This window comes from Octopus sinensis, linkage group LG18 (genome assembly GCF_006345805.1).
Source record: "Octopus sinensis linkage group LG18, ASM634580v1, whole genome shotgun sequence".
Taxonomy (NCBI): Eukaryota; Metazoa; Mollusca; class Cephalopoda; order Octopoda; family Octopodidae; genus Octopus; species Octopus sinensis.
The window spans coordinates 44,459,405-44,467,231 of NC_043014.1; the positions used below are offsets into that span (position 1 = coordinate 44,459,405).

General features: G+C 37.9%; 1 protein-coding gene across 2 annotated transcripts in view; it reads right to left on the reverse strand.

Annotated features, from left to right (window-relative positions):
* The window catches only part of LOC115221734 (copine-3-like), a 59,587-nt gene extending 51,838 nt beyond the window's left edge, over window positions 1-7,749 (reverse strand). The window contains exon 1 of one of the 2 annotated variants that reach the window (XM_029791946.2): window positions 7,618-7,749. The gene's annotated coding sequence lies outside the window, so the exon portion shown is untranslated. Of the gene's footprint in view, window positions 1-3,593; window positions 3,623-7,617 lie in introns of those variants that run through there. The other variant, XM_036510944.1, reaches the window with a different exon arrangement.
* Between the last annotated feature and the right edge of the window lie 78 nt (window positions 7,750-7,827).

Sequence of the window (7,827 nt, forward strand, 5' to 3'; positions counted from 1 at the left end):
ATGAGGCTCGTCTTCTAGGCTGTAGTTTATGGCTCGGAATTTCTGGAACCACCATTGACACTGCCTTACGCTTATTGTCCAATCCCCATATACTGCATTAATATTTCTTGTACTTTCCGTGCGTTGTTGTCTTTATTGAACTCATAAAGCAAAATATGCCAAATATGCTCCTTTGTTACTTCCACATAGCTTTGAAAAAAATAGCTGTTAAAATCGAAATGCACTCTTCAAAACTTGCACTATGAATAAGGACAGATAAAATTACTACCTGCTTTTATAGCAAGTTATATAATAGTTTTTATCCATTCCCCTCTGACTTTTAGTTCAAGCTGTTGAAAAAACCGCTTATTATATAATATACATACATACGTACATACATATACACACACAACTCTCTCTCTCACACACATGCACACATTTATATTCTGTTATTCTTTTATATGTTTCAGCCTTGAGGTTGTGGCCATGCTGGATCGTGTGTGTGTGTGTGTGTGTGTGTGTCTATCTGTCTGTCTGTCTGTATGTATATATGTATATGTATGTGTGTGAATAATAATATTTTCAACAGATGTGTTGCAAATGTATCTGATTGTTCTCAAGCTTCAAATTTACTCTCTTCCAAGAACATTTTCACTCACTCTTATTTGTTAGCTTCCCATACATTTTACTCATGTATCTATCAGCGTTCATGGACAGTAACAAATATTACATCTAGTTTCATTTATTCGTTACACAGTGTGTGTGTGCGTTTGCGTGTGCTGTAACCAGACTAAGAAAAGCATTTGACACACACACCAGAATGTGAGTTTTCTGTAAATTTTGCTTAATTGGAGTTTAAATTTTAAAAACTGGACCTGGCATGACGCGTTGCATTGTACTCTTAAAATTGCTAGGTAATTGTAATTGAAGAAATCCTATATTGTAGATTTGTATAACTCCCAAAGGGAGGCAGATAAAATCTGCCTTTTATAATAAGAGATATATATATATATATCATCATCATCATCATTTAACATTTACTTTCCCATACATGTATGGGTCAGACAGAATGAGTCTACCTCAATCAATTGTCAGAACCAGGCAAGCATGGAAACATGGACATTAGGCAGAGGCAGATATTGTAGTACGGTTAAGTTTGTTTGCCAGCCACATGGTTTTTAAGTTCAGTCCCACTGCATGGCAGCTTGGACAAGTTTTACTCTAGCCCTGGGCTGACCATAGCTTTGGGAGAGTGGATTTGGTAGATGGAAGCTGAAAGAAACCTGTGTGTGTGTGTATACACATCTGCTCACAGATCTTTGAGCAACTTACACATTTCAAGACATCTCACATCTCACAATTAGAATAGCTTCAACACATTTCTTTTTCTTCAGCCAGGTCTGGTCAAATATAGGGACAAGTACCATATCACTATCTGCATATCTATTGATATATCTGTAGACTTACCTACCTACCAATCTAATACCATACACACACACACACACACATGATGAGCTTCTTTCGGTGTCCATCTTATATTACAGGACCTGGCCAACCAAACAAAGCCTTATGAGTGGATTTGATAGACAAAAATTTGTAAAAAGCCCATAGTGTGTGTGTGTGTTTGTGTAGATCATCATCGTCATCATCACCATCATCATTATTTAACGCCTGCTTTTCATGCTGGCAATGGGTTAGATGGTTTAACAGAGGCTGGCTAGGCAGGAAACTGCACCAGGTTTTACTGTCTGTCTTGGCATGGCTTTTACAGCTGGATGCTCTTCATAGCACCAACCACCTTACAAAGAAGACTCAGCTTTTTATGCGGCACCAGCACCAGCGAGTTCTGTTATGGCATGGTTTCTACAGCTGGATGCCTTTCTCAACACCAACCACCCCACAGAGTGGACCAAGTGCTTTTTACATGGCACCAGCACTGGTGAGGTCAGCTTTGGCATGGTTTTTTTTCACAGTGTGGACTGGATGCTTTCTACATAGCACTAGCTCTGGTACTAAAAGGGGCTCCAAGTAACTTGCAAGACAAAGATCCTTTGAAAGAGGATGTGGCATTGGAGGTGATCTTGTGCCAGATGATGAAGGGTTAGAGTATGACAGAGAGAAACCAGTGTCTTGCTGTAGAGAAGATACAGGGTTACCCAGTCAGAGAGAGAAAGAAGGAGTGATTTAGATTGAGGCCAGTAACAGGTGTGCTGCTGGAGAGGAGATCCGAGTGAGTGGACAAACAAAAGAAAATGGTTCTATTCAGCTCCATGCAACTTAAACTCTCGCGGGCCTCTAACTCTTTAAATCTGTTTCTTCAGGCTTTTGACAAACATTTTTTTAATACAGTTCTATATTTAAGAGATGAGGAATTATGTACATTATTTACATTATTTGCAATTGACGGATATATGGCGTAGTGGTTAAGAGCGCAGGCCACTAACCCCAAGATTCCGAGTTCAATTCCAGGCAGTGACCTGAATAATAATAATAATCATAACAACAACAACAACATCGAAAAACACTTTAGGAATGAGAATCCAGGTCTGAAATTTCTTCAAGGCATCTGTTGAAGGCTGGAGGGTATATCAGCCAAAACGTCGTGTTAACAACAAACAAGATGAGGACAAATATCCATCAGTTGTAAATAGTGTAAATAATGAACATTTTTTCACTTGAATACAAAGCTAGTCAAATGTTGGTTCAAGATGATGAACGTTCATAGCAACTGATCGCTAACAAAATGCCAGAAAATGTAAAAACAATTTGAGGACCATGAACCCAACTTTGAAAACCACTGCCAAACAAATGGACACAGAAAGAAAGCTCAATTGTGAGAGAGGAGTTTGAGGTACATGGAAGATAAATATGAACAAGGGAGTGGTACTGAAGAAACTGTCTGCTCTTATATTTATTCATGTGCCCTTTTCAAGCCTAGCCAGGCTCATGGGCCCGGTTTCCCGGTTTCTGTGGCATATGTGTTTCCCCCCAGCTGGACGGGACACCAGTCCATCGCAGTGTTACTCAAGAAACAGGAAGAGAGAGCGAGAGAAAGTTGGGGCGAAAGAGTACAACAAGGGTCACCACCACTCCCTGCCGGAGTTTTGTGGAGCTTTTAGGTGTTTTCGCTCTATAAACACACATAACGCCCAGTCTGGGAATTGAAACTGTGATCCTCCGACCGCAAGTCCACTGCCCTAACACTGGGCCATTGCACCAGTGCCAGACTTAGTTTGAAAAAAAAAATCAAATCAAGTATTAGAGTCAATTTGTTTTACTAAACCCTTCAAATCTGAGCCTCGTGGAGCTTTTAGGTGTTTTCACTCAATAAACACACACAATGCCCAGTCTCGGAATCGAAACCGCGATCCTCCGACTGAGAGTCCACTGCCCTAACCACTGGGCCATTGTGCCCCCACCTGCTCTTATATAGAATAGCATAAAATCTACAAAGGCAATACAAGGTTAACTGGCTACAGGGAGAGAGATGAAGGGTAGAAAGTAGAATATTGGAAATAAAAGGCAGTGGGGTGGGATGAAAATACTGTGAATGGTAAAGGAAAGAAAGTGAAAGGGAAAATCAAAGAGGGGTAAGAGAAAGAAGAAATACTCACTTATAGAGGGCAGTAATAGAAAGGAAATTCTAGTAAGAAAAAAATGAAGCCACAGTAATAAAAACAATTTAATAAAATAAAGTGCCGCCTCGACTGGCTTCCATGTCAGTAGCACGTAAAAAGCACCATCCGAATCGTGGCCGAAGCCAGCGCCGCCTCGACTGGCTTCCGTGTCGGTGGCACGTAAAAGGCACCATCCGAATCGTGGACGAAGCCAGTGCCGCCTCGACTGGCTTCCGTGCAGGTGGCACGTAAAATGCACCAATCCGACCGTGGCCGATGCCAGCCTCGCCTGGCACCAGTGCAGGTGGCACGTAAAAAGCACCCATTACACTCTCGGAATGGTTGGCATTAGGAAGGGCATCCAGCTGTAGAAACTTTGCCAGATAAGACCGGAGCCTGGTGCAGCCTTCTGGCTTCCCAGATCCCCGGTTGAACCGTCCAACCCATGGTAGCATGGTGAACGGACGTTAAATGATGATGATGATGATGATGAAAGTGGAAATGTTCAGAATAGAATCTTAATGATCCAATAAAGTAGAAAATTTATTCAGTAGATAGAAACAAGTCCTTCTCTGAAAGACTTTGACACTAAATTTGAGTCGGAGAAATATATATAAGGGTCAGGAGGTATCAAAGAAAGTATCAAAAGATTTCAAAGGAATTCTACTTATACTTTACGGAGATGTACTTGCATAGCAAGTGACCTGATCTGAGATAGTGTGCTGGAACGAAAACAATTGCAGCGTGGAAATTGTTTATAAGCCATTTAAGAAACACACAAAAACCGTTAGATTCACTTCAACACTTAAATTTAATTTGGCAAAATATTTTCGTCGCTTTGAGACCGCGACTGGTTCACTGACAAAATTCCATACTTATACTGTTACAGTGTATTCAGACTGTTGGCAGGGTAAAGTTTCTAAGGATAACCTTATTTTAAAGATGACATTCTGATACTAGTTCACTCATTAACTTCAACATGTTGACAAATATCAAGATGAAGAATTTCTCACTGGGACATAGACAGCACAATCTAGTTCCTCCAGAATATGATTTAACAAACTCTACCACTGATCATAGTATTTAAAAAAAATTTGATAAATTCATTTTTTAGTTGCCATATTTGTTGCAAGAGGGAGATGGAGTTTCTTTTCTCTGGACGTCTAAAAGAAAATATATGTTGTTTTTCCCCATTATTTTATTTCTTAAGATTATAGGTATTTACCTCGGCCCCTGGACTGGAGATACGTAAAAAGCACTATCCGAATCATGGCTGATGCCAGCGCCGCCTCGACTGGCTTCCGTGCAGGTGGCACGTAAAATGCACCAATCCGACCGTGGCTGATGCCAGTGCCACCTCGACTGGCTTCCGTGCAGGTGGCACGTAAAATGCACCAATCCGACTGTGGCCGATGCCAGCCTCGCCTGGCACCAGTGCAGGTGGCACGTAAAGAGCACCCACTACACTCACGGAGTGGTTGGCGTTAGGAAGGGCATCCAGCTGTAGAAACATTGCCAGATAAGACCGGAGCCTGGTGCAGCCTTCTGGCTTCCCAGATCCCCGGTCGAACCGTCCAACCCATGCTAGCATGGAGAACGGACGTTAAATGATGATGATGATGATGTATGTATTGAATTATTTATTTATACAGTTTACTTAAAAACTTTGTATCTGTTGATTAATAAACTACGCCTGATTGATCATACTAGAGACACATTCTAAACTTGTCTGATTACTCGTAACCGTTCCTTTTATTACTGCGGTATTTTGGTTTAATTTAGTTGTATTGACTATTTCATTGGGTAGCTTGATCCAAAAGAATGTTACTTCTTAATAGAATAAACTTCATCTGGTGCTTTTTTACTGCCCTATTTTTTAAAGATCTATAATTTCTTTGTATGGCATTTTCACATGAATTAAGAATCCATGGATCTTTTCGTTTTTAACGGCAGTTTTTTCAAGCGGTGTCATATGAAATTGCCATCCATAATTATGACCCTAGTATCGATCTATTGCATTTCAATAGGGTTAGGGGTGGGGGAAGGGTATATTTTTTTTCTTCACAAATGTAAATAAACCCAATCTGTTTCTTAAACGAAGGACATTTTCATACGGCACAGAATGTTTTCACCTCAATAGACGTCATTGATTGGTTGAAATTGCAGAAATTGAAGAAAAAACAACAACAAATATCTTACAAACTATAGAATTTTCTCAATAAAACCAAGAGAAAAAGATGTTTTATAAACACATTCTACCAGTATACGAAGTTTAAAAGTGTTTAGTTTCGTGGGAATTATGTTAAAAAAACTGCCGTTCAAACCGAAAAGATCCGAATCCACCTCGTCCGAGTACCTTATTTTCCTGACACAATTTTATAATCTAAGAGACTTAAGCTGCTGTTGTTTATTATTCTTCGCCAAGATTCTCATATTCCTATAACATCTGGTTTATATTCCCTACGATTTGCTTCAAAATCGATTTATTTACAATGTTTTAGCACTTGTGTATCACACTTATAACTTATCAACTGTAACGGAACTTTATATATCTATCTATCTATCTATCTATCTATCTATCTATCTATCTATCTACCTATGTGTGTATCCTCGCGCGGGTAAATTGACGTTTTTAATGTCTCGTATATGTATATCGAGACTCGAGAGACATTTTTTTTACAATTTATTACTACGTAACATGTAAGACTCGGTGCGATCAAGGGGTACACACACAGACACGCGCACACATACACAATAAGCGTAGATTAATTTATATAGTGCTTATCTGTGGGGCAGCTGATGGCTGTTTTCGTGTATGTGGAATGGTATTATAACACATCCATTTGATATATATATATATATATATTATATATATATATATATATGGAGATGTACTCGCATAGCAAGTGATTTGATCTGAGATCGTGTGCTGAACCGAAAACAATTGCAGCGTGGAAGGTGTTTGTAAGCCATTTAAGAAACACACAAAAGCCGTTAGATTCACTTCAACATTTAAGTTTAATTTGTCAAAATATTTTCGTCGCTTTAAGACCGCGACCTGTTCACTCACAAAAATCACTGATGCAGCACGGATTTTTGTCAGTGAACAGGTCGCGGTCTCAAAGTGAGGAAAATATTTTGACAAATTAAACTTAAATGTTGAAGTGAATCTAACGGCTTTTGTGTGTTTCTTAAATGGCTTACAAACACCTTCCACGCTGCAATTGTTTTATATATATATATATATATATATATATATATATATATATGGCAATGTTTCGTTTATAGTAGTATGGCAATGTTTATATATATATATATATATATATATATATATATATATATATATATAACAAAGGGTAAAATTAATTAATTAACTAGTAATCAATAATTTCTCCAAGTAGAATTCGGCATGACAAAGGACAATTTCACGGTAAACTTAAGTATACTTTATAATTAGGTTTCAGCAAAGATTTGCTTTACCACATACCGAAGTTTAGAAATAGCAGCAAAAGAACCTTAGCTGTTTCCTCTACTTTAAAAAGAGACTCCAGAATATATATATATATATATATATATATATATATATATATATATATATATCCCAAATTACAATTTTCTCACAAAAGCCAAGTGAAGATAATGTTTTCTTTTGACACATTGTACCAGTATACGAAGTTTCAAATTGTTTAGTTAAACAGAAATTGGGTTGAATTCTGTCTATCTAAAGGAAAAGATCCTATATATGTATGTATATATATATATATGGCAAATGAAAACTCCAGCATATACACACACATCATGATGAGATTAAATGTGATCGAAATATCTTCGTTAGGGAAAGAATTTCGTAATCCACTCGTGATAAAATTTCGGTCTGCAAAAATGGGTGTGCCAAAGCTTTGACAAAACCACAACAAAAAGCAAGAAAACAGCATAGAAAACTTTTTAAAATAAAAGAAAAAACAACGACTTATGTATATATACACATAAATATAAAATAGAGGAGACTTCTGATACTTACTTCAGCTTTCCGTGACGAACTGGTTAAGTGCCCCAATTTTAGTGATAATTTTGTTAGTGATGTTATTTTCCCGTTGTTAACAAACCCGCCAACACCGTCTCATTTGCTAATTTGTAATTTTTACTCTTATGCAGTTTCATGGCATGTTAAATTCTAATTTTTGTTCTTCTTAAATATTGTTTTTTTCGTTTTTCTTTTTATGATTTTTTT